This window comes from Caretta caretta, chromosome 25 (assembly GCF_965140235.1).
Source record: "Caretta caretta isolate rCarCar2 chromosome 25, rCarCar1.hap1, whole genome shotgun sequence".
Taxonomy (NCBI): domain Eukaryota; kingdom Metazoa; phylum Chordata; order Testudines; family Cheloniidae; genus Caretta; species Caretta caretta.
This window is the reverse complement of record NC_134230.1, coordinates 12940116-12967762: the sequence shown is the minus strand read 5'-3', so window position 1 is coordinate 12967762 and position 27647 is coordinate 12940116. Positions and strand designations below refer to the sequence as shown.

General features: G+C 47.2%; 1 pseudogene; it reads right to left on the bottom strand.

Moving 5' to 3' along the window:
* Nucleotides 1-19019: 19019 nt before the first annotated feature.
* On the bottom strand, nt 19020-19229 carry LOC125627360 (U2 spliceosomal RNA; annotated as a pseudogene).
* Between the last annotated feature and the right edge of the window lie 8418 nt (nt 19230-27647).

Here is a 27647-nt window from a genome sequence, read left to right as displayed (position 1 = left end):
TACCAAACCTTGTCCAGGAAGTGGGGTGCAAGGTTTTGGGAAGTATTTTGGGGGGAAAGACGCGTCCAAACAGCTCTTCCCCAGTAACCAGTATTAGTTTGGTGGTGGTAGCGGCCATTCCAAGGATAACGGGTGTAATATTTTGTACCTTGGGGAAGTTTTGACCTAAGCTGGTAAAGATAAGCTTAGGGGTTTTTTTCATGCAGGTCCCCACATCTGTACCCTAGAGTTCAGAGTGGGGGAGGAACCTTGACACATGCTTTGAGATCTACTGGTGAGTGGCACAGGATAGTATTCTATTCCACCAGAGCGCAGAGGGTGTAAAGCGCTGCTAGCCTGATTCCACACGTAGTCCCACTTTAAAACCCTTTGACTCTGCCAGAGCAGTGTAAAGGGGCCGGAATGTTAGGGAACATCTACGCTGGAGCTGGAAGGGGTAATTTCCAGCTCTGCGAATTGTACCCATGCTAGCACTGATCAAGCTAGTGTGCTAAAAATAGAGGTGTGGCCACCAAGAGCGGGCACGGCTAGCTGCCCGAGAACATACCTAGCATCTTGGACAGGATTGATTCCCTGAGACAATCACAGTCAGACACGGCCCTGCTCCAACCTTGCTTTCTCCTGTTTTCCTCTGGCTTGTCATTCTCTCTCCAACTTCTTTCTTTCCTTGTGTCATAAATATAAAGGGAAGGGTAAACCCCTTTGAAATCCCTCCTGGCCAGGGGAAAGCTCCTCTCACCTGTAAAGGGTTAAGAAGCTAAAGGTAACCTCGCTGACACCTGACCAAAATGACCAATGAGGAGACAAGATACTTTAAAAAGCTGGGAGGAGGGAGAGAAACAAAGGGTCTGTGTGTCTGTCTATATGCTGGTGGTTTCTGCTGGGAATAGACCAGGAATGGAGTCTTAGAACTTTTAGTAAGTAATCTAGCTAGGTATGTGTTAGATTATGATTTCTTTAAATGGCTGAGAAAAGAATTGTGCTGAATAGAATAACTATTTCTGTCTGTGTATCTTTTTTGTAACTTAAGGTTTTGCCTAGAGGGGTTCTCTATGTTTTTTTAATCTAATTACCCTGTAAGATATCTACCATCCTGATTTTACAGGGGGGATTTCTTTATTTCTATTTACTTCTATTTTTATTAAAAGTCGTCTTGTAAGAAACTGAATGTTTTTTCATTGTTCTCAGATCCAAGGGTTTGGGTCTGTGGTCACCTATGCAAATTGATGAGGCTTTTTATCCAACACTTCCCAGGAAAGGGGGGGTGCAAGTGTTGGGAGGATTGTTCATTGTTCTTAAGATCCAAGGGTCTGGGTCTGTAATCACCTAGGCAAATTGGTGAGGCTTTTTACCAAACCTTGTCCAGGAAGTGGGGTGCAAGGTTTTGGGAAGTATTTTGGGGGGGAAAGACGCATCCAAACAGCTCTTCCCCAGTATTAGTTTGGTGGTGGTAGCGGCCAATCCAAGGACGACGGGTGGAATATTTTGTACCTTGGGGAAGTTTTGACTTAAGCTGGTAAAGATAAGCTTAGGAGGTTTTTCATGCAGGTCCCCACATCTGTACCCTAGAGTTCAGAGTGGGGGAGGAACCTTGACACCTTGTCATTCCTCCATCCCTCCTTTGTTATCACTCTCCCGGCTTCTCTTTCGATTTTCCCTTTTCTGATCTCCAGATGCTTTTATTCCTCCCCCTTTCCCACCCCCAACTTCCCAGCCTCGTTGCTATAGCACCTCACATAACAGAAGGAGCTTCCTTGCCCACCAAATCTGTGTGATTACAGTTTAAAGGGTGCTTCTGAAAGAAAGGGACACTTGCAGCTTTTTTACATGCACTGTCTTGAGGTGTCTGGGGCGTTGTACAGACTAGGATTTAAAGGGGTGATTTTAGTTTGTGTTAGCTAACACAGGCTAAGGGTCCTGGCTGGCAGCAGAGTGCCACTAAAAATCAGCTTGCATGCCGCCTTTGGCACGCATGCCACCGGTGGCCGACCCCTGGTGTAGACAAAGCCTAGGTATACGAGAGAGAGAGGCATACATGTGAGTCTGTGCTCCGCGGGCCATGGGAGGGATGTGTGTCCTTCTTAGAATGACAGGGGTGTTGAGAGTATGTGGTACACGTGTCAGAATTCAGGTGTGCTTAACCGGGCGGGGAGCGAGGGGGGATTTCTGTATGTGTTTCCCAGAGAGACGGACAGTATGAGTTCAATTCCCATTTTCACCGCTCCACCTGCAGAAAGGGGCCTTAACGTGGGCATAAATTCTGCTTGCACTGCCAGAGCAGTGTCAAATGGTCATAGGCCTGGTCCATATGGGACAGGCTGCGTCTCCACTAGGAAACGGAGTGTGATGTTTACAATGAGACAGCGACCTCAAGTTAGCTATTGCTCCAGAGACTCCAACCCCTTGGGTCTCTTTTATCCTCCTACTCTAGCTGGAGCTAACTCAGGTTAGTCATCTCATAAAAACTGGATCTTTGTGGCTGGTGAAGACAAGCCCCCTCCTTGCCCTGGTTTAACCAAAAATGGGACTTTTGAACAGGTTTAGTTGAACTGGCACAGACCCCAGCGTGGACGATATTATTTTAGTTTGGCTTAAGTCAATTAAGGAAAACATTTAAGCTAAACTGAAATATCTGCCACACGGGAGTTTAAAAATTGATTTTTAAGTTAAACCAGTTCAGCTTTCTCATGTAGACAAGGCCTTGGTGTAAAGGGGAATTGGGCTCTTTGCCTCTTTCTCCTGTTTTCTTCATGTTTTCCTTTGCTTCTCCCCTGTTTAACTTGTCCCTGCCCGGTACTCCTCTGTTCCCTTCTCCCCGCATTTCTCTCTTCCACCCACTATCTGTGCAGCCATCCCCTCTGTGTGTGTCCTTGTATCCCTCCATTCTTCTCCACCTCTCTGTCCCCACGTCTCCTGTCTCCTCCAGCTGTCCCATTCCCCTGATGTGTGCATATGCCAAGCAGAATCTGTTCACCTGCAGACAGTGGCTCCGGGGATGGCTTGAGCCTGCCCTCGCTGAGACAGGATGCATCCAGCCAAGCCACTTGCAATTAGCCCATCAGCAGAATGAGCGATATCTGCATGGTGTCTGGGGGAGACGTAGGGCTCCCTGTCCCGCTTTGCAAGGCTCCTGAGACTCCATCTCTCCAGGTCCCCCCCATCTCTAGCTGGAGCAATATAACACCAGCAGGAGCCAGGGGACTTGTTCCAGATCGGCCGCCCAGCTCCAGCAATGCCCTGAGCTGCCTTGTGCATCGACAGGCTGTGGCAGAACTCCAGTTTCAAAGGCTCAAGCATCAAAGCACAGTTCTTAACAGCTCCCAAATGTGCTTGGAAGTCCTGGGCCAGATTTTGCTCCCGTTATACCAGTGCAAGTAAATCCAGTGGATTTCATTGCTGTCATCAGGGACCTGGTTCTCCGCACCTGGACTCAGTTCTCCACTGGCCCAGTGCAGAGCTGATCGCTTATGCGGAGCAATATGAACTGAGCCAAGCAGAGACTCCAGCGTCTTGTGCAGTCGTTTACACCGATGCAAAGTGGGAGCAAACCACTATCAAAATGGAACAGTAGCTTTTGTTCTTTACGCTCGCTTTGTGCTGGGGCAAAAGACCCCACATGGTACATGAGAACAAGGTCCTGTTTGGAAAGGGCCATAGAAACGCAAAGTGTCTCTATTATTAGGTTCAGTAATTCACAAGGGGCGGGGGGTGGGGGGTGAGGTTACCTCGAGGAAACCACGGGCCTAATTTCCTTCTTGCTTACCCCAATCTTACAGAGGGCAGACTTGGGCAGAATCTTTCCTGATTTACGCCCACCCAGCCCCACTAGGGCATGGTTGTCTGTTACCCTAAAGCCCCTTTACACCACTCTGGCCTTAAACTGGGTGAGAATTACAAGCTGCACTGCTAGAGTGGTATAAACGGGGCTTAGTGTAGGTGAGATTCGGCCCCCTAATGCTTAGCCGTCGTCCCTCACTAAGGACCGTAGCTACGAGTAATGAGCCCAAGTCCCAAGCGCAGTGGGGGGCAGGCTCTGAGAGTGGGAGTTGGAACCATGCCAGAGTCTCCTCCGCTTGCAGTGTGAACGAAGCTCCCTGGAAGATTGGAGGGCCAGGCTCTGCAGCCGATGCGGAATGGCCCTGGCAAGGGCACATGCGGACAGCTTAGCATGTGTCTGACAGACTCCATCAGGTGCATTCTGTCACAGGGAGCAGACGGGGCATCTCCTCAATGGCAGCAGATGCCCCGCGTGCTGAATTAGCTCCGTAGGCGCTGGGATCTGGTGAAACAGATTTTAAAAAAGCAAACGACAACGTAGCTCAGTAAATAAGAGACGTGCAGGCAGCGGCATCTTCAGAGCCACGGATTTGGGCACTGGCCGAGCAGAGACAGCCAAGCTGTGTCAGCCATTCCTTAGAGAGGGCTGTGTGGAGAGATCAGCTCCTTGGGATGTGAGAGCTGGTAGCATCAAGGAAAAAACGAGGTTATTTCCTCTTGGTTTCGTAGCAACTCTCTCCTAGATGCGCCTAATGATGATTTCTAAACAGGGCGCACTCCCCCTCGGGGCAGCAACTGGGACTGATTGGTCCCTTTGGAATCGAATTAGCATCCTGCAGTCGCTCAAAGTGCACAAGGGAACAGGAGGCAGGGCAAGGAGTTGCTTTGTCTCCCTGAGCGCCCTTGCTTCTCTATGGCAGCATCAGCCTCAGCTGGGGGCCTTCGCATAGATCATGCAGGAGCATGCAGCAGCGATGTGCAGAATCCCAGGGAGGTGAGATCTCGCCACCTCCTGCAAACCCCAGGCAGATGACGGGTCCCCTCAATGCATGGCTTTATGTACGCGGTTTTTTGGATGCATGAAAATGCTACAAAAGGCCCCGGTCCTTGTGCTTTAGGTGCCCAGGGCATCACTTAAAACTTATCCCCAGGGTGATTTAAGATAACCTACCCTCAGTAAGCAACTTAAAAATTCAAGTCCACCTCCCACGGGACAATCCTCTCCCTCCTCAGATGACTGGGGGGAAAGATGCACCTTGCCACATGGCCCCAAAATGAGCAGGTTCAGGCTGTTTCAGACTAAGGCTGAATTGCAAAGCTGTAGAGTCCGCACATAGAACCTCTGGCTCAGCACTGACATCTGCTACCTACAGCTCGGCAAAGGGTCCACAACATTTGGCTTGCATTATTCACCCAGGAAAGGGGATGGCGGAGGACTGAAATGCCTGCTGGTCCAGATAAGAGACAGCCCTGCTCAAATTAACCAGCAATCCCATATTTAATAGATTATAAGAAGTGATTAAAGAATCTCTTTGTGGCTATGGGATGCAGCACGTCTGGGGAGGCATATTCTGTATAGGTTTTTATACCACGCTCATTAGCATCATATCAGAGCTCCTCGATTCTGGGGCTAATGTCCGTGCATTGTGCTGCACGCTTGTTGTCTCTGCTTGTCTGAATGCATTTGCAGTGTTGCCCACATCGAGTCAGGCCCCCAAAATGATGAAATTGGCTTAAAAAGCACGAGTGTTTTAAAAACAGTAATGAATCTGGACTCTTTTTATTTGCTGTCCGCTTTCTGGCTTCATTTGCAAGCTTTTCTCTGCAACCATGAGAGCTGGAGACTTACGATTTATTTTGTAAATGAAAGCTGAGATTCTTATGCAATCTCCTGATTCCAGAACCTGGGACACTAAGAAAAAGGTCAAATATCGTGATTCAGCCGTGAGAGCCGGCAATGCTGCATTGTATGGTTGCGTGGGTTAATGCCTCTTTTGGGGGTGAAAGTTTTCATACTTTGTCTAATCCCAGGGCTTGAGTTATTCTGCAAAGAATGAGTCAAAGACTATCAACTTGTTTATGAAGATGGAGGGCCAGATTTCTCTGAAGTGCCTAGCACCCAGTAAGGAAGATGAGGATTCAGCCCAACCCACCGTCTGCCGAGAACAATAGGAGGTCTTGAATGCTCTGTTTTTTTCAAAATCAGACCATGTCGCAAGCACTCACACATGGGGATCGATACTTGGTTACACTAAGACCCCTTTGCACCACTTCGGAGGTGAAAGCCTGGACCTACTGAAGGGAATGGGAGTTTTGCTGTTGACTTTAATGGGCCGAGGATTTCAACCTGACAGTGTAAAATTGCCTCAAAGTGTGTGTTAGTGTAAGGGTAATTGTCAAAGCAGCGTCAAGGGGACTTAGCATAACGGAGCAGTAGGCCCTCTGCATTCATTGCAACATACAGATTTAGTTTATTTTTCTTTCAAATAAAGCTTTTTTTTTTTTTTTTTAATTTTGTTGGAAAACAACTGCCTCCCAGGGTTTGCACTTGCAAGCTGCACAATTTCCACCAAGCGTAGAGCCATGACATTATTTGCAGGACTCAGGAATGACATGAGCACGTGCGGGCGGGGCCAGATTCTGCTCTTTGTTATGCCAGGGAGGAATCCTATTGAAGTTAATGGCGTCAGTCTGGATTAATGTGAGGATGAACAATGAATGTGGTTTGAATATGCAGGTTACTAGGAGCCTTTAGCTTTTGCATTTCCTGACTTCAGAGCATTTAATTTGTAATCAGAGCATTGTATTACTATACAGGTTAGGGTATGATTCTCCTTTACACCACCACTCTAGAAAAGTGGGAGTGAATTAGATTTCTCCCTGACTTTCAGGCCCTATTCCATGACTAGAATGGTGTAAACTGACCTTAGTGTAAAGGAGAATCAGGGCCTTTTGTAGATTTGGGCATCTAACCCCCTTATGTGCTTTTAAAAAAAAAAAAACAGTGGTGTATTTAAGTGTATGTGCGCATGTAGCCAGAGCGTGCCTGGGTCTGTGTATGTTTTGTGTGCATTTGGCATGTGTTTGTGTGCGCACAAGTGTTTGGGTCTGCATAAGCATATGTTGTGTATGTGTGATTATTCTAGTCTGGATGTAGATTTTTCAGTGTGCAGGTGTGAGCCCATTTATGTGTGTGTTTGCACAATTGTGTGTGTATCTGTACATATCTAGTCCTTGAATTTGAGTGCATGATTATGTCTCCATATCTACTCACACACAGGGAAAAAACTTAGAGCTTTCTGAGCTAGTTCAGTTGACATTGCCAAGAGGTCACTTCTCAGCACTGGCAGGGACAAGAGAAGTTGATCTACCCCGTGAACAGGTTGAACTTTCTGAGTTGCTTCAATGCCTGTGACTGAGTATTTCTGTTCACTAATTAAGCCCAGAAAATTAGAAACTGCCCTAAATATAGCTGTCCAATCAGACCGCTCTACAGAAGGAAAACATTGTTCTAAAGAGCTCTGCAGTCTTGCCCACCCACTCAGAAAGAAAAACAAAATAGAGAGAGAAATTCAGATGTAAGCTACACTTCCGAAGTGCGTGACTGAGGATTAGGGAACCTAGAGCCTGGGAGAATAAAACATTCGTTTTACAAAGGAGTGAGATATTAGTAAAGTGGTTGATCTCCTTTTTCCAGCCACGCCGGGGAGGCCTGATTGACTGCAGGTTAAAGTGCTCAAGATGCTAGGTTTCTCTGATGGAATCCCACTCTCCGCCAGGAGAGAGAAACCTTCACCTCTCTCATAGGGCATTAATATGTGATCTCGATTACCAAATCATGTGCCTGCAGCCTGCTACGGAGGGTCTTTTGGGTAACTGACATGAAGTCAGATCACCTGTCTGTGATCTGTGAAAGATTAACAATCTTTCACATCACCTTGGGACAGGACAATAGAAACTGGAGCCAGTCCAAAAACAATGATAAGAGAGAGAGATCCTTGATGTCCTATCTAGTTGAGAGATGGCCACTGAAGTGTCATCCACAGCATAGATAGATCAGTCACTGTGGCCCGATACAGTCCATTTGCCCCCAGGCTGGTTTCCTACAGTATGTTCTCTAGAATTTTGTACAATCTAACTTTTAATAATTCCAGACAAAGACTTCCATCGTTTCCCCAGGCAGATTATTCCAGGGAATCAGTTACACACTGAAACATCTGCTTGGAAAGATACTTGCCAAGGGCAAATTTCAGATTTGGTTGCAATATTTCCAATTCATGTTGTCAGCCAGCCAATCAGGGAATAGGAATAATACCATGTGATTTATAGCATAGATAATTCTCTATGAAATTAAAGGATGCTGTTTAAAAAACCTACTGAAATATGATCCTTTCCTATTAATTTTTATATGACATTTCCTTAAACGCGTGTCTGATTCAAAACCAATGACATTACACCAAGGATAGATTTGGCCATTGGGTTTGCACAGGAGTAAGTGGGAGCTGAATCTGCCCCATACCATTGCATGTTTCACACTAGCTGTTCCTTGATAACAGAATTACAAATGCAGCCTCTGTGGAAGTATGTTTCTGTCCTTTTAACCCCGATACAGCTGGAGTTGGTGGGTTTTTGTGCATCACCACTCCACGCTGCACATTAGCCACTGGCCCCTCGGGAGCAAGGCCATTCCCATCAGAGACAGCCACAGCTTTGTTAGAAGCTAAATCACCTGGCTTGTGCTTTGTAGGAGGTGTCAATAGGTTACTGACTCTCTGCAGATGACGGTGGTTCTTCCTTATTATCTGCCCCCTTCAGCAGTTCACATTGTGTCAGATCTTTTGTTTTTCACCATTGCTTTCTCCTGTTCTGATGGCATCACATGATCCCAGTGGAGGTAAAGGGCCAGATTCTGATCTCAGGGACACTGATCTCAATCTGGAGCCACCCCAGAGTCACTCCATTGACTTCTGTGGAGTGACTCCAGATTTACAATGCTGTATGTGAGAGCAACAGGATCTGGCCCAAGGTCTTTTTCCTGTTTTGTTGTCACATATTTCATTGCAGCTTAGTGTGTTTCAATTTATATATATTACCAGCAGGAGAGTGGGGTGGGGGGAGGTATTTTTTCATGCTTTGTGTATATAAAAAGATCTTCTACACTTTCCACAGTATGCATCCGATGAAGTGAGCTGTAGCTCATGAAAGCTTATGCTCAAATAAATTGGTTAGTCTCTAAGGTGCCACAAGTACTCCTTATCTTTATATGGCCCAAATTCGGCATTGGATTAAGCAGGTGCTACACCCCTTGACTTCAATTGTACACACAACCCACCCGTACGACTGGGATGCAGAGAGAGAGACAGAGATTCTGACAGAGCAGCACAGTTTGCACGTTACCTGGATCACAGACTCTGCTCCAGCCCTATGGAGGCAGGATTCCTGCAGGCTGATCCAGGAGGCAAGATCGTTCAGCAATACGGGACTGCCCAGGTGGCCATGGTACCCGGATGTCTGCTGGCAACCCCGCAGGCTGAGAACCTATGGCCCGGGCTCTGGTGTTTCAGAGTTGTCCAAGAGGAATATGGAGGCCTTGGAGACGCCACTCTGGTGTCTTGCAAGAGAGCTGGAGCTGCTAAACAGGAATAGTTCCTAGGAATAAAAAAAACCCTCTGTCTGTCTCTGGTAGCAGGTCACCTGTGTTATAAGATGAGCAATGCTGGCATCAAAGGATTCAACCTGAGAACTGATGTTACTCCTAAGGGAAAGGTCCTTCTAGTGGTTGATGCTTCATGGTTGGACCTCGGGCCGTGCAACTAGTTTGGGGGAAGCTTGGTCCAGTGGTTAGGGTGCTAGCTCTAGAAGACCTTGGTTTGATTCCCTTCTCTACCACAAATGTAAACTGGCAAAAAGAAAAGGAGTACTTGTGGCACCTTAGAGACTAACCAATTTATTTGAGCATGAGCTTTCGTGAGCTACAGCTCACTTCATCAGATGTATACCGTGGAAACTGCAGCAGACTGTATATACACACAGAGAATATGAAACAATACCTCCTCCCACCCCACTGTCCTGCTGGTAATAGCTTATCTAAAGTGATCAACAGGTGGGCCATTTCCAGCACAAAGCCAGGTTTTCTCACCCTCCACCCCCCCACACAAATTCACTCTCCTGCTGGTGCTAGCCCATCCAAAGTGACAACTCTTTACATAATCAAGTCGGGCTATTTCCTGCATAGATCCAGGTTTTCTCACATCCCCCCCACCCCCATACACACACAAACTCTTTTGCCAGGTCATTTAGGCCCAGACCCACAAAGGTGTTTAGGCTCCTAACCTCAGTCAATGGCAATTAGGAGTCTAAATACCTCTGAGGAAGTGGGCCTTAATCTCTCAGTTCATAGACAGCACAACGGCATTTCCCTACCTCACCTGTGTGCAGGAAGGATACATGCATTAATTATCGGGAGCATGCTGGTGCAAGGGTAATGGGAGCCAGAGAAGGACCTGAGACTGATGGGCCACCATTCCCCCTATGGAGGAAAAGCAAAGACGGTTGGATTAACTACTTTCCTTTCGGCCAAATCCTCCATCCTCACTTAAGCAAAGTCAATGGGCCCAATCCAAGGGGGTTCTCAGCAGCTCCCTCCTGCTCACTTCACTGGAGTGCCCCCACCTTTACACTGGTCTAACAAGACCAGAATTTCTCTTTCTCTCGTGTTTCTCTGGTTCAGCAGCCCCCGTTAGTATCTTGCCGTGCTGAGATGTTACTGACATGGCCCATTTGGCATTATGAGCCTATCTGTTTCTTCCTCTTTTTTGCTGCCAGGACCCGCAAGAACAAAGACGAGTGTGCGGGAATGGATGAGTGACACCCATAAAGACAGGCCTGTTAGCTTTGGGTGCTTAAGTGCTGATGCCAGGAGTGAGTCAGCGACCAGGTGCCAGGAGTATTTTAGTAGCTCAATTAGCAGCCACTCCAGAAGGTGAAATGACTAACGACTAATCTCACCCAGCTATTCCAGCCAGTTTTGTTCTTGTTTCATTCAGACAACAAGACTCTGCTGCTGCCTATGCTGGACAGCAAGGCGTGATTATAATAATCATAATAAGAGTAATGCAGAAAACTCCTTATTCCGAGAGCGCTTGCCCCACGCGGCCGAGTGACCTCATTGTTGGTCGTCTCTGCGCAGCACTCGGGGCTCCTGCCCACGCGTCAGCCCCGCACAAAGGAGAGGTGAAGTGCAAATGGTTGATGCTTAATAAGACTTCAGAAAAGAACTGAGGCTGGAGGAATCTTCCGAGGGGCCCGATCCTGCACGTAACTGAGGGCCTCCAGCAACAGAAGCAGAGGGGAGTCTTAGCATGTGGCTGGAGGGGTTACACACAGCACAGGATCAAGCCCTGGAAATTCATGGGCTCTGAGTGAGGAAGGGAAAGAGAGAGACAGAGGAAGCCTTCACTAAACAGTGGGAGAGGGACGCCAAAGAAGAAACAGCTTGGGAGAGAGAGTGGTGTGGCCATAGAGATAGACAGGAAATGGGCAGAGAGAAGACAGACAGACAGACAAAGGAAAGAGGGAGGCATTGGGGAAGATGGATGGATAGATACAAGGCAAACAGGAAAAGCAGAGAGCCTCCTAGCACTGTTTCCACCTCCCTTCCCTGCTAACTTCTGAGATGGTGCTGGTGGCAGGTTCACTGCTCATGGGGTCACAGGCGGGATGGAGGTACACAGGATCTGCTCCCAGTTCCAGTGGAAGTCCAGATTACTTCCTTGGGTCCATGGTACTAAGGCCACACTTCCTGGCTTTTCCTGCCCTAAGGAAGGCTCAGGTTTGGCACGTCAGGCAGCCAATGGCAGCACAGTACAAAGAAGGAGGTGCTTCGGGGCCCTTTTAGTGAGAGTAGTCTGCCATCAAGGGCAGTGGCACCTAGTGGTCAGCTAACCCAGCCACCTGGCATGGTCTTTAAGAGTTCAGCAAGGTCCAGCAGACACGCAGAAAGACCTAAGGATCCTGGAAATGAAAAGCGCTTGGGGAAGCACTGTACATTTAAGGGACCGAAACCTTGCAGAGAGGGGGAGGCCAGGCTCCCCTCTCACCCAACCAAGGAGTTGAGAGAAGGGAATCAGCAAAAAGACGGCCTCCCTCCTCAGAGCTGGCAGACAGTGGTGGGAGAAGGCTGGCCCGGTGAACCCTGCATAGGGGAAGGCTAATTTGAAAGCGTGTTCAGCTAAAGGGAACTGGCAACAGCCTGACAGCTGATGTAAGTCACAATCCCAGCTCCAGGAAGAGCTTGGACAGGGAACTCCTGCTCGAAGCAGGGGATAAGACTGATTAGCCTGCAGCAAAGAGGCTGGAGCGGGATCCTAGCTCCAGAGAGAGGGCTGAGGGGAACTCCTGTTTAAAGACAGGATCGGACAGTCTACCCTAAAGCAAAAATCAGTCCAGCTCCAGGAAGAGGCCTGAAGAAGGGAAACTCCTTCTCAGCGGAGGGAAAGACTGACTAGTCCCAGAAAAGAGACACAGAATCACTTTCACAGCCCAGCTGCCGGGAGCGCTTTAAGGAGATACCAGTGTTCAGGCTGGCAAAGAAGAAGTGGGGAGGAGCCATAGATCCCAGGTGGGGATAGTAGAATCCAGAGATCTGGGGAAAGATGCTGATAAGTTGGACAAAGGAAGGAGTAGCTCATGGAACATGGTGGAGGGATTGAAGGAGTCCCTGGGCTGGAACCCAGAGGAGAGGGCAGGCCTGGGTTTCCCTACCTCTCCCCCAGACCAAGCACAGGCAACAAGAGTAAAAGAAGCCAAAGATGGTAAGTGCCCGATAAAGGTTGGGAGGTAGGTCTGCAGGCCATTAAATTTTGAGTTTCCTATTTTCTGGGTAGGTTTTTCCTGTTAATCCCCTGGAGGGAAATGGACGGAGCAGTGACCTGGCCACAGAGGGGTAGGCCATGTACAATAACAGACTGTTGTGGCATCAAATCAACTGAAGGGGGCGCTAGACTGAAAGAACCACAGCCATGCTGCTAAGAGACGCACGTGCAACAAGTACACCAAAACCCTTGCAACGAAACACACACATGCAGCATAACACCTTCTTACCTTCTGGCTTTATCTTAAACAATGCAACGTGAATGGGCCTACGAGAAAATCTTGTGATGGGGGAGAGCACACAGCACCCTTTTACAAAGCACTGTGTCCCCTGTCCCAGCCCAGCTTCACTGGCTAGTGAAGACTATGTCATGGCCCCACCCTTTCCCTGTTGAGTTTCTAGTGCCACTCCTGGAGCTGCTGTCCCCCCAGTCCTTGCACAGCAAGAACACAGGAAGATATGTTTGTCAACCACAACGGAGGGGAGATTCCTATTACCATCTTTCCCATGACCTCTGCATACTTGCTGGTGTGAGCACAGTCCTGTCATTCCTAGGCAATTCCTCTGAGCACAGCACATGATATATCTGGCTTAATTTGCCTGAAACACTCCATCCCATTAGCAGGTGTAGATCCCACTGAGAAAGAGTTAGTGGGTTTTTTGCTCACTCAGTGAGGTTAAAAGGGAGGTGGTAGTGGCTCTTTGGGGAGAGAGGATCTAGGGTGTGGGCTGAGCAGTCTGCAGGAAGGAGCCCTAGGAACAGCTACAAATGGAGAGAAGGCTTGAGCTGGACTTTGCTATGTTATTGTTGATAAAGAGTTGGACTCTGTTACATACAGTGTGGACTGCATTTGGAGAGCAGTTTGGGAAAGATGCTTGTTCACAGCATCCCACTCAGCTGTTCCATATTTAGAGTGCTCGGTATTTCTCATGTAGGTTCAGCTTCCCCTGCTAAACTTTCTCAATTTATTCGCTGCATATTAGCAGGTAAACTCCAGTCCCGCTGAATGGCTGAGGGAAAAAATCACTCTGATGGCTGCAGATGTAAATGTCCCTCTCGAAAATGAAACTGAAGAGAAATCAGATGATTTGTTATTTCCCCAACAAATGTAAAAAGTTGCTTTCAGGATCAGGCAAAACAGCACTGCCTGGGTCCAAACCACGTGAATTTCCTCAGAATCTGTGCTAGAGCTGTATCTGATCACAAATGGCCATTGTCCCGTTTGGAAGCTAAAAACAACCATGGACATTTTGCAGCATTTGCCAGGGGCCAGAATGTCCCCGCTCTGCTGATATGGAATAGTGACACTGGGCCAAATTTTGCAGTCAGTTACACTGATGCAACTCTGTTGACTTCAAGGGATCGATCTTGATGTAACCAAGAGCAGAATTCAGCCCTTTTTTCCCCTCCTAAGGCAGAATTCAGGTCATAATGTTTATGATAAGGCAAAGTACCAATGACACAGCTGAAAAACATCAGAGGGGCAGAAAGCTATTCAAGTTTCCCTAGGCTTCCATCATGGCATACCCCCATCTTGGGCAGAGTTGTTGTATTCTACCCACCTTTAGCTGCTTTTTGTGTTAGCTGATGCTGAGAAAATGTTGAGGTGTAAGAATCCAGTGCAGACACTTGACACTTCTCTGCCGCCAGCAGGATCTGCATTTGTATTCTCCCCAGTCCTGCAACACTTTCCAAATGTTTTGTTAAGTTAATTTGTAGCTGCAGCCACTTGTGAATCTTTTCCCAGATTATTTGATCTGTAACTGAGCTAACATGAAGAGTAACTATTGTTCTTGGACAATGTTCTCCAGGAGCAGAGTGTCTCTCATGTGTTTAATGTGTGCCCACCCTGTAACCCAGCAAGAAGTCCCACAGCTCCCCACAATGATACTGTCAAAATACCATGACAATCAAAAGAATTTCCACACCAGCAAAACAATCAAACCAGTCCCTGGGAGACCATTCCAGCCGGGCAGCCTACTGGCAGAGGAATGCTGTTATTGTCACACAGGATCAGATCAGTAGCCCATGTAGACTGGTGTCCAGTGGGTATACCCACACTGCAATCAGAGGTGTGACGGCTGCATGTGTAGACATACCCAAGTTAGCTTTAATCTAGTTTGCTTAAGTCACAATAACAGTGAGGCATTGACTGTACAGACCTGCCTGGAACCCAGGGTATGTACCCAAGCAGCTAGCCCATGCTGCCAGGTGTGCTGCTGAGGCTTCACTGCTATTGTTACTCAAGCTAGATCTCCCCGAGCTCGCTTTGATCTATCTCCGGGTGCTGCAGTCACATCTCTAAGTGCAGCTCAGACACTCCCTGTGTCTGACAGTGCCCAGTGTCAATTGCTTGAGAGGAAGGTGCAAGAAACCTATTCCGCAGTGGACAACTATGGAATAATCTATCCTGAGTTGAAGTTTCTTCCTAACCCTGTTCGTGATGGGCTTCTGCCCTGAAGCAGGAGGGTTTACATCCTTCATTTATATTTCACCCTGTCTAATGTAGCTGTGGATGTTATCACTCGCCATTTAGAGCTCCATTCCTTTCTCTAAATCCTCCCAAGCGCCTGGCTTCAATAATATCTTGCAGCAGTGAGTTCCATGGGTTATTTTTGTGGCGGTGGGAGAAGCATGGCCTTTCATCACTTTGAGCTAAGTTGCTGTACCAGACTTCTGCTGTGCCGCACTGTCCCCTTTCCATCAGTGCTCTGAGATCTGCAGATGGAGGGGACAACACAAATGCAAAGTTTTGTGATCAGGCTTGTTCCTGATCCTACAAATTGCTCCACTCCTCTTGAAATCAGGGAGACATTCAGCACTCCGGAGGAGGGCATGGGGTCAGCATTATGTCCCCTGGGAACTCCTAGGGAGTTGCTAAAGGGCGATGCCAGGGAAAGTTATTGCTTCCCAACCATCTGGCTTCACAGCTCCAACCAGCTGCTGGGAGGGATGTTACTGGGGCTATTCTTGCTATTGAAAGACTCTCAGCCTAGACTGGTGTTCGCAAGGTCAATGAGAGACGCTCATTGACTTCAGTAGGCATTGGATCGAGCTCTATTAGGAACCAGTCTAGCAACTTGATCGCACGGGCGCATAGGGTGCAACCCCACGGAGTCCCATTGACCTCAATGGGGCTCTGTACCAGTGCCAGGGTTTACCCCTGGGGATCAGCTGGCAGGATCAGTGCTTTGGCTTGCATTTGCATTCTTATCACCCACCTGCACAACCAGGCACTTGAGCAGATGATGTAGCCCCAAGTTAGCAGGAGTGGATTTACCATTAGAATCCATACGAGGCTGAGCTGGTTAGGAAATCTGGGACTCCCCCCGTATAAACCAAAACTTTACAACTCAGTGCTTTTTGCACGTATGGAACTATTCAGTATATTAGGTGCTCCATTGATAGAGAAAGGGAAAGTTGACATTTGGGGCAATTCTTCTCATGTTCTGTTTTATTCTGTGCAACAAATGAAATCCCCTTTTCCCTGAATTTTGTCTAACTATGGATCTCGTTATGGATTAGGACGCACACTGTATCAGCTGTCTAGTTCTGTTCAGCTATGCAGAGCCCTGTGTGGCCATGCCTTCTGTGCCCACCTATCCTGCACAACTTCGCTACAGGGGTTTAAGTCTTTGCATTGGCCCTCCATACCTGTGTATATTGCATCTTAGCATTTTGACAGTGCCACGGGTACAACAGACAAATTGTGCTAAGCAAATGATCCCGGGCCCCAGAAAGCTTTCACGCTCAATGCACAGGCCGGTCCAATGCAACACAAACCAAACACAGCACTCACTGTGAGAGGAGAGAGGGTCTTGTGGTTGAGGCTGGGCTGGACTGGGAACCAGGCAAGTAGGGTTCAATTTCAGGTTCTGCCAGAGGTGACCCTGGGCCAAGATTTTCAAAAGCGACTAGCAGTTTTGAGTGCCTACCTTAAAACACCTTCAAGGATGCTGATTTTCACAGGGCCGGTGCTAGGCCCCTTCTAAAAAGCAGGCCCTTTCAAAGGCATCTCCTGCAGGGCATCCAAAATCACTCATTACCTTTGAAAATCTTGGCCTGAGTCTCCGAGCCTCAGTTTCCCATCTGTAAAATGGGGCGCAGTGATCCTGCCTTGGTCTGGCTTGTCTATTTGGACTGTGAACTCTGCAGGGCAGAGACTCTCACTCTCTGTAGGCCAGGTGCAAAGGGGAATCTAGGCACTGCCGCAATACGAAGAGTGGCATGTGCATGAAAGTGCTGGCTGGACAGCCCAGGACACCGAAGGAGCCAGCTGGAGCTATGCGGCTCTAAACCAGCTGAGCATCTGGCCTGAGGCCTGTCTGGATCCCTAGAACAGGGGTTGCTTGTACTACTAATTACCCCCCATCTCCCTCCACTTCTGTGCCTCAGTCTTCTTCTATTGCCTAGGGAATTTTTCAAAGAAGGGTCCGATCCTGGTAGCTAAAATGCTTCACGAAGCCCGAGATTACTTGGAGAGTTTCCCATTCCACAGCCCAACAGAAGCTCTGCAGTGACTCTTTTCAGTGGAAGAGGCAAAACATAACACAGAGGTCCAGGTCTGGTTTCCTTGAGCTTCTGCCTCCGGGTTGTGCTTCGCAGTGTACCCTCGAGGGCTCCACACAGCCACATTAAACATGAATTAGCCGTTTGTTTGAACATGGCAGCAGCTTTAATTTTTCTTTGTCAATATCAGTGTGTCCTTTGCATTCATGCAGCTCTGGGTGGCGGCTGGATTGCAGCCTTCCAATTTCCCATCATTTCCACTGATGCTGTTTTCATTAGAATCTCTATTAACTTTCCCTCCCCCTCCTTCCCCATCAGCATGATTCTAGATACATTTATTCCTTTACCAGCTTTCCAAAGGGGGGCAGGGGAAGGAAAGGTTAAAAGATATAATTTCCTGCTCTTATTTCTCCTCCGTTTAAAGCTGCTTTGCATGATAGGCCATCTCCTCTCTGCCTTTCTCATACAGGGTGGTGCACAGTGTGTTTCCTTGTATTATGATGTGTGCTGGTGCCAGGATGGGGATTCACCCCTAGGAGAAACCAAGCACTGATTCTGCCTGTGCTATCACCCTGCACTGCTTCTTCCCCGACTCAGAGTCACCCTTCTCCCCCGACTCAGAGTCAGGCTGAGATGGAACTGAGAATGGAAATGGCTGCAAGAGCCGGAGACCTGTCTACACTAGGACCCCACCTCTACGAACACTGGTGCAGCTGACCCAGTGGTAGCAATGATGGGACTTTAGGGCCTGATTTAACCATTGCGTTCAAAGGGCTCCAGATCAGACCCTTATTAGAAAAATATTCCCTGGTGCTTTAGGGTTGGTCGCCTAAAACAAGACTGAGGCACCATAGAGGAAGGAGATATAGGGACAGCAGCAAAGGCAACCCCCTTATTATGCATACACAGGGTTTAGGCCAGGTCCTTGGCTGGTACAAATCCGCACAGATCCATGAGAGTCAGTGTATGGCAATTTACCCCAGTTGGGTATCTGACCCAGTTTTCAAAAGAAACGAGTGATTTTAACACTTCTCTGGTTGGGCCCTCAAAAGCTCACATACACACACACACACACAATCACAAGGTCACTGCTAAAAATATTGGTCCTAAAGTTCAATAATTAAAAATAAATTAAAAACCCACTTACTCCCCTCCTCCCCCCTCACCCCCCAAGCCTATTCTAGGTGGATGATGTCTATGTATCCAACAGCTGCCAGGAGAGATAACAGGGAAAATAATGTCAAGATTGGTTTCAGAGTAGCAGCCGTGTTAGTCTGTATTTGCAAAAAGAAAAGGAGGACTTGTGGCACCTTAGAGACTAACCAATTTATTTGAGCATAAGCTTTTGTGAGCTACAGCTCACTTCATCGGATGCATGTCAAGATTGTCACCTGTTGAAAACACACGCACACACCAGTCCTCTCCACCTCCACTCCCACCTCCACCCCCAAATGATACAGGATTATTTGCAATGCAGGAGAATGCACAAAGCAGAATGTTCAGTTTCCTTCAAGTGTTCCAGAGATTCCCAATGAAACGTGAGACCTCCCCCCCTTGTTGTAAATGCTCTGGATCGGAGAAATAGACCCTAATTTATAAGACTGGTGTTTGCCTCCCTGTTGTATTTTGCGTTTGGCCTCTGTGTCTCCTGTTGTTGTTTCCACTGGGGCAATCAGATTGCAAGATAGGGGTCAAATGCCTGATCTGGCAGCATTTCACACCTGCTTTGCACACGTTTGACGGGTATAAACAACAGCACAACACAGGAGAATGGAGAAGCTGTCCCAGGAATGCTGCATTATCGTGGGGATCCACAAGATCCCAGGCCAGGGATTAGCTGTGCAGGTAAGTGTTTTGGTTTTTTGGTTTTTCGTTCCTGGAGACGCTGCAATACCAGGTCAATGCATGGGGTGGACAAAGCAAGCTCCTATTCCAGCCCCCTGTTTCAAAAATCAATTTAATATACAGTCCTCAAATAAAGGACATATCAGATATTAAACGGATAAGAACAGAGACGACACTTTGATCTTAGCTTGCTTGTGGCTACCTGTGCTCAGGCAGAGGAACAATGCAATGGTGGAATTTAAAAAACTTCCACATGGGGCCCAATTTTGGGGCTGCAGTTGGAAGAGCGTGTAAAGGGTCCTTTCTGCCTGGATTTACAGGAAGCTGGTGATCTGATTGCATCAGCTAAGGAGGGGGAGCTGTGAACAGCGCTGCTTACCCAAGTCAGAGAGAAAATGGAGAGCCGGGCTCCCCCCTGCTGCCTCCTTGAACCCCGTCCCCGTCCCATGTTAAGCCTCCAGCGTCTGTCCCCTACACCTGGATTCTGCCAAGAACCCTCCACTGAGTATGGGGATCTGGGATGTGTGGCTGGAGAGGACGTGCCGGGGGTGGGGGGGACAACATCACCCTCCCCCACACCCGACGGAAAGCAGCCAAAATCTCAATGCAGCCTAAAATGTATTAACATTTTCCAACCTCCATCCATGCTGTGGAAACACGCTCCCCCCTTAAATGGGGTTGCTGGGACCTCTTGTGCACCATCAGAGAGCCAGAGGCATCAGGGCTGGCAGGAAGGTCCATGCCTCTGTGATTCCCCCAGGATGTGGGAGTTCTGGGCAGAGCTGCTGCCCCTGCATGGGGGTGGGGACAGTCCAGGCTCAACAAGGAATTTATGGATTGACTCGCGCCCTTTCGACTCCGGAGCGGCGAGGCGCCATCGATCTGGCCCTGTGCTTGTTCTTTAACGTGTTGTTTTGCCTAGCTTTAATTTAAGAACTGAATTCAAATACCACAGAGGACAGATCAATGCCTTTTTCATAACTCAGCGGTGACAACGCTCAAGCTTTTCATATGTAAAACTACAGGAAGCAATCTGCCTGGCCCCAAGACATACCAAAGATGGAACTCAGCTGAGAATTCATTTTCTCCCTTTGAATCATAGAATATCAGGGTTGGAAGGGACCTCAGGGGGCCATCTAGTCCAACCCCTTCCTCCCCCGCTCCCCTCCCGCCAGGAAACTCTGATCACCGTTATCTGCTGGGCATGCAACTCACTGCTCTTTGCACGGAAGCATATTTTATCCACCCTTGGGTTCTCTGCAGTAGTTCTCATATGGGTTAATAGCTACATTGACAACAGGTGGGAAAGGAAGCTCAGAACAATGTAGGATTCAGCATGGACCCAGGAACCAAAATTCTAAAGCAAGGGGTTCTCACCTTTTTCTTTCGGAGACCCCTCCAACAGGCTCATCCAACAGGCCCGCCTGTGCCACAACTGTTTTTCTGCATCTCCGGTAGATTAAAAGCCAGGGCTGGCGTTAGGTTGGAGCAAGCAGGGTAATTGCCCAGGGCCCCACACCATAGGGAGCCCCAAGAAGCAGTGGGGATCAGGCTTCAGCTTTCAGCCATAGGCCCCAGAGAGTCTAATGCCGACCCTGCTCTCTGGTTTATTTTGGCGGGCCCCCTGAAACCTGCTCATGGGCCCCCAGGCGGCCCCGGATCCCTGGTTGAGAACCACTCCCTTATATGATTCCATCGCTGTAATATATAAGTACTTGTCTCTTCCATTTTCCTGAGCTAAGTTTCCATATGTAATATCCTGGGGACCTCCCTTCTGTGTTCCTGACCAGGACATTGGCTCAACCAGCAAAGAGATTGTCTTAGAGAATCCGTTTCAAGTTTAACCTCAAGTCCAGTGCAGGTTGGGCCAGGACTCAGGGAATTCATTGAGAATGGGACACCTGTGTGGTGCAGATATAGGGTGTGATTTTCACCTGGCTGATTTTCACAATGTGACTGACACACACACACACCCACACACACCACCACCACCCCGTAAACAGTTTCGTCTCACTTTGGAGGACCCACAAGACATCGCGGATTGAAACATGTTGTTGTGACAAACCCGAAATGTTTTGTTCTGATTTTGGCTTTTTTTCATTTTATATTTCAATGCACCATAAAAAAATGAAAATGAAGAACCACTTCAAAACTGAACATTGAAACGTTCCATTCCAAAAAGGTCGGAATTGAATGTTTCAGCCTCATGGAAACGCTTTCTTTCCATTTTCATTTCAAAATGCATTGTTTGTCACAGGCGACGTGTCTTCAGGAAACATTTCACTTTTGACGCATCGGCATTTTTCAAAGGCAAAAGCATCGTGGCGGAAAATTTCCAACCAGCTCTGCGTTTTGCACCCACGCTGCACGCCGTTGTGCCAGCGAAAATGATTTGCACCAGATGAAGGGTAACAGAGAATTAGGCCAATAAGATTTTAAACAGCAATATACCACTCATCTATGTACAAGCTTTTACAAGCTCTATTTACTTTACATTTCCCTTCAAACATCTCCTTCAGCCGCAAAGTATACAATGATGTGTTGATTGGTCACCAGGGCAAACTCCTTTTCCTTCAAGAATATAGTGCATCAGGATATTTGAGCTTCCTAATTAAAAATATGTTTGAGAATTGAATTGTAAATGAATCAATTTCTCCTTTAACTCCCCTCCCCCCCAAAAAACCTGGTCAAGCAAGACCAAAATGGGTATTGTTAATAATTGCTATTTCTATTTCTCCGATCTCTGATCAAAAGATTTGATTGCATGACAAATGAGCAAATTACTGTAAAATATTATACACCCCTCCAGAACACTGATGCATGAGATACAGTAACTAGAGTAATGCTGCTGTGATGTTTGCCACATGACACAGTTTTGAACGGCTGTGTAACAAATTCAAGAAGGAAAATAGGGGTCTTGGACAGAGGGTGAGGAAACTAGATATAGCAAAGACAGCTATTAGGGACTGGAACAAAATAAGCCAGCCCCATTTTGCAGCAGGCACTGATGCATAAGAGCATGCCAGGTTATAGGGATTAGGGAGAGGCTGTGTAGATCCCAGCATGGAATTCTGCATTAGAAGTGGCATTCACCTCTGGATGTAGGGTCCATGGAAGAGCAGAACTGGGCAGTTTCCAGTGCAGAGAGGGTGAGAGGCTGCGGAGCAAGCACCGCAGGATCTTATACCCTGCCCTCAGGAGAACTCTGCATCACCTTTGCATAACTTAACTTGGGAAGGGGCAGTTCAGGGACAGGCAGGGGACTTGGACACTGGGTCCACGATTATGTGGCCACTGACTCCTTAGATACAGGGTGCACCTGGGTTGCAGCCACTCGTCTATCCCAGGGACTGGAGCCTGGAGCAGCAGCTTGGAGTAGCAGCTGTAAAAGGGGCTTTGGAGCCCTGCTGGTGGGTTGGGCTCCATCCACCACAGCCTTAGTTAGGTTCTACACACAAACCCGCTCCTCGGAAAGTTTTGAGCCATATTCAGAAAAGCTCGCCATTCTGCTTCTTCCATCACCATTGGGGAGAAGCTAGGAAGTTACTGTCTTCTGCATACAAGGTAATGTCTCTACTGTATCAAACTGAAGCCAGTACTGAAGCCAAGTGCCACTTATGTTGGGCAAAAGTCCCTAGTCAGTCATTTCTCAGACAAACCTGCCTTTGGACCAAATCCTGAGAGATGCTGGGCACTTGCAACTTCTGTTGGATCAGTTATTCAGCCTGACCTGTGGGTGACTGCAAGCATGAATTTGTCACACAAACAAGAGGCACAATGGACCAGGTTCTCTGTTGCCTGGGTCCTTGTGTGGTCAATTACACCACTGCAAAGGGAGTGCAAAATACTACAGTTCTGGTGTAGTAGCATCTTACATGCGTGTAACTGACCACACAAATATAGGGCAATGAAGAATCTGACCCAATCACTATATAAATTACCATCACCCACATGGAGAGCTGGCTCTAAATCCCCACTCCTTCATCGCCAAGCGCGTACCCCTCTACCGCCTGAATGAAGAAAGAACTTAAAGAGTTTGCAGAAGCAGGTCCCTTAGCTGCTCTGTATGCCGGCCACTAGAGGGCAGAGTCACTCATCCACCATGCTAGTACAGTCCACGCAATCACTTAGGGTTTTCCCCCTCTGAGTAAGGACTTTACAATTTGGCAGGGCTGATGCTCCATTGCCCTGCACCCTTCTGAGCTATATACTCCAGGGCAAAATGCACCATTCTGACTGGCACTGAAATGTGACTAGAACTGGGCAAGAAATGGTTTTCCTGAGCTGTGAGAATTTTTGAGATAGCGAAAAACTTTTCTGCCCCAAAGCAGGATGAAAAGTCAAACTCTTGAACATTTTTGTGAATGGATAATCCCCAAAATGTTTTGCATCTAGTCAATCAAAATGATTCATTTAGATAATGATGAAACAATTTGTTTTGATTTTGACCTTTTAAAAATATATTAACCTTATTTGTAGTATAAATTAACAACTTTTTTTTTTTTTGAAACAAAGTCGTTTTGTAGTTGAAAAACTAACATTTTCATGTTTAAAATGTCAAAACATCCCATTCTGACAATTAAAACAAATCCAAACTCTTTTAACTGGGAGATTTGTCAAAATCGACCCTTTCCCAAAATTAGTGTCCATTTGGAGAATTTGGCATTTGCCAGCAAACTAATGTTGAGTTAGAAATGTTTCAACCAGCAATATGTACGACTACACTTGTGCGGTGCAACAATTAGTTGAACCCAGGGTATCTAAGTTCAGACACACATCTTTACACCTCTAATGCTCCTAATCTATTTCCATATCCTCAGAGATAAGAACGTTTAAGTTAAAAACATATTTATAAAGTTCCCGACACAATTATAAGTACTATGCAGTGCTTGTACCTCTTTGGAGCTGAAATAAAGCAAGCCGGTGCTTCAAGGTAAACATACCTACCTAGCTTATTAATCATATCAGTCCCTCCACACTCTCTGACAGCTTTGATGTGTGTTTGTATTTCTTCTTCTATTGAGAAACCCAGAGCAGATTCAACACCCACAATTTGTTTTCAAGGCTGTAGCAATGGCAACCTCTTGACTGCACAAAAGATATCTATATCTATATGGCAATGGATGGCATTGAAGTGGCAATGTATTCTGGATCTAGGGCTGCTGCCCTGGCAATTAGTTGTCTTTTTGTTGCATATGATCTGTTTGGAGGAGACTAATCGACATATGTTCTCATGGATGGAGAACTATCTAGCGAAGTTGGCAGGTGAAAAGAGCCCATCAGAAATGCTCTTGCTAAAACTCTCCTCCAGCTCTTTGATAAATAAGGACTGAGATGCTGGATTTTGCATCGAAGTCAGTGGAAATTTTCGCCCGAGTTAAGCAATGAGTAAACACTGAGTAAAGGCCTCGGGACTGATCCCAAATATTATGCTGATCATTTATAATTTTTATTATAGTACTGCCTAGGGAGCCTTATTCGTGACAACTCTTGACAGTGGCTAGGCAGCTGGTGTGCTGAGATCGCTGCCTGTCTTGCTGACCAGTATTATCTCATTGTTTCCTTGTGCTCCCTCCTCTGTCTGTCTGCATCCACCTGTTGTCTCTTGTCTTATACTCAGGGCATGTCTAAACACAGGTGTTCTACCATTTTAACGATAGCAGTAGAATTGAAGTGCTACATACAACCCTGCCAGTGCGGATGCACTTATACTGGTATAAATGTGCTTATAACAGCATAGATAGTTCTGATAGGGAAGGGGAATAATCCCCATAAGTATGAGACAGCTTTATACTAGTTTGATTGATTCCACACTAGAGATCGTCCTGGTATAGTTATGAAAAAATCACAGTCCCATCCAACATAGTTATACTGTTATGAAAACTGCATGTACACTTGGACTTAAATGTTAAGCTGTTTGAGGGAGGAATTTCTCTTTGTTCTGTGTTTGTACACCACCTAGCACAGGGGGTTCTGGTCCATGACTGAGGCTCTTAGTTGCTACTGCAATAGAAATGAATGAATAATAACTGTAATAATTCATTAAGGGATCAGGGCCTCTGGTTCCAGGCACTTTAAATCTGGGAAAAACAGAGTTTCTGCCTCATAGAGCCCACAAGCTAGGGAGGGTTATGGCAAGATGACAGGTAGGCAGTCAAACTGAATCATGTTCTTAAGTGTCACCCAAGTGTCACGAAGTGTGGGGGAGTCAGGGCCCTGCACCCCCCACTTCCTGCGATTCACCGTGACTCTCAGCCAGCCAGTGAAACAGAAGGTTTATTAGATGACAGGAACACAGTCCAAAACAGAGCTTGTAGATACAGGAAACAGGACCCCTCAGTCCGGTCCATCTTGGGGGGTAGGGAGCCCAACCCCGGTTCTGGCCTCTCTCCATTTCCCCAGCCAGCTCCCAACTGAAAACCCCCTGCAGCCGTCTCACCTGGCCATTCCCCCCCGCCCCCCAGCTCCTCCTCCAGCCTTTGTCCAGCTTCCTGGGTAGAAGGTGTCACCTGGCCTCAACCCCCTCCTGGGCTCAGGTTACGTGCTCAGGTATCATCCCTCAAGGGAAGTCACATGCCGACATCCCACCACCATCCAGCAGCAATGCAGCCAGTAAAACTCCCCCGCAACATTACCAGGTCAACACTCCCCATTCCCTACGCCGTCACCCCAAGTCAACTACCGAAGTGGGACCAAGCAGTAGGCTCTGAGTAACAACAAGAGCTGAGGATGGCTGCTGGGATTTGATCTCGTTAGTATCCATGGTGGAGTGGCTCTGATTATCTCTCACATGTCGCCCAACTTGCTGAGGAGCTGAATAATAATATTTTCCTGCTGGTTTTCACTGGCGCAATTCAAACTCACACATGGGCTGACATTTGGTCAGTATCCTAGATGCCCACAACAGGATCAAGCAAAAGTTCAGAGAGCAACCGATGCTTTACAGCGTAATATTTACTCTTCTGACAAGAGTTCCCTGCTTTTTCTCAAAAGCACAAAATGTTGTGCAGCGAAGCAGGAGCCATTCAGTATGCTGAACCTTCCTAAGGGCTGTGTTCGAGAGGTTACGGAAGACAGGAAGTACTTTTACCTCCTTCAAAAATTAAAAGCCAAGGGTCTGATTCACTTATACCAGTGCAAATCAGAGGAACTCGAGTTAAGTTAGTGATGCTACACTTGTGTAAAATGAATGTAAGTGAAAGGAGGATCAGGACCCAAAATCCTTAGTGGAAATGTTTCCCATAAAGATGTAGAGTGGTCTGGAAAGGTAGAGGAAAACCACAATGTATATATGTATAAGGGGTCCAAATTAAAGTTGCACAGGCAACCTTAATTCTGGCATTCCCTAGCTTTTGAGTGCTTGGCTTTGCAACTTTAATAGTGTTATTTTAAAGTAAGTTGTTGTTGTTTGGTGTCTGCGTGTAACCTAGATCTATAATGAGTGGGAGGAGCTCTTATGGTTCTACATGAAACCACCTCTTTGAGGAGTGGGGCTCCCTGTTCCCTAAACTCTTCTCACTCTATTTTAATAAAATACTAATGTTTAAAACCAAACATTATCCAAGGTGCATTGAGGTTCAAACAGCACCAGTAATGGCCCGTTGGCTACTGCTATGCTACGACTGGGAATTGTCAAAACCAAGTGAGACACTTTACACCTCGAAACAGGAGTGCTGGCCAGAATGTTCAGAAGAGACGAGTGATTTAGGATGTCTCCATTTATTGGTGCCCAAATTGAGATAGCTTAAAGAGGCTTTATTTTCAGAGGTTGGGTGCTGAGCACTTTCTGAAAATCAGGTCAATTGAAGGGGTTTCCAGTTGTGCACCTAAAACCTGAACTACCCAAATCACTAGTCATTTTGGAGAATCTTGACCAATGCTTCCACATGCCAGGTGATCTTATGATCATATCCCTACCTGTCTGTCTGATCTGGCACCCTATAAAGTTAGCATCCACTCCTATTTTTGCAACCCTTCTTCGCATGATTGCTGCCTCAGTCCTTCCACTGTCCCTTCCAGGTGCTATTGATTCTTCAGTATTTTCAGAACTAACTAAACACAGGCTTCATAATAAAACGGAGGGGGAGTGGGAGCGCCCTCTTTATGGCAAGATGTGCTTCTGTGTTAAAGTGTTTCCTCTTCATTACTTCTCCAGTTTGGGAAATCGAGCCATTCAGTGATCAATATTCTTCTCTTTTGCTGAAGCGTGGCAGTTTGCAGCTTTATGACAGGGTTCCTAAGGTGATAAAATGAAAATGCCTCAGGGTCTTGGTACGAGTGCCCCTGTTTCCAACCAGTAAGGGCACAAATGAACTAATGCAGAGGGTGCCGAGAGCCAGCCTAGAGGACACACACAGTCCTCAGAGACCCATAATGCTGTCCCTGACCACTCTTGGGCAGGATTCTTCTTTCACTGGTGTAAATCATGGGTCTCTCCACTGCAACCAATGGCACTTCACCAGATTAAGTCAGATCCAGCCCTGATTTTTCCGACGGAGCACTGATTGACAGATCTTTCCATTTTGGCTTTAAGTCACAGCATGGGTGTGCAAGGCGGATGTGCTCCAGCATGGTTGTGAGTGGAGGCAAAGGGTGAGTAGAAATAAGGCTGAACACTAGTAATAGCCTCCACACTGAATGGAA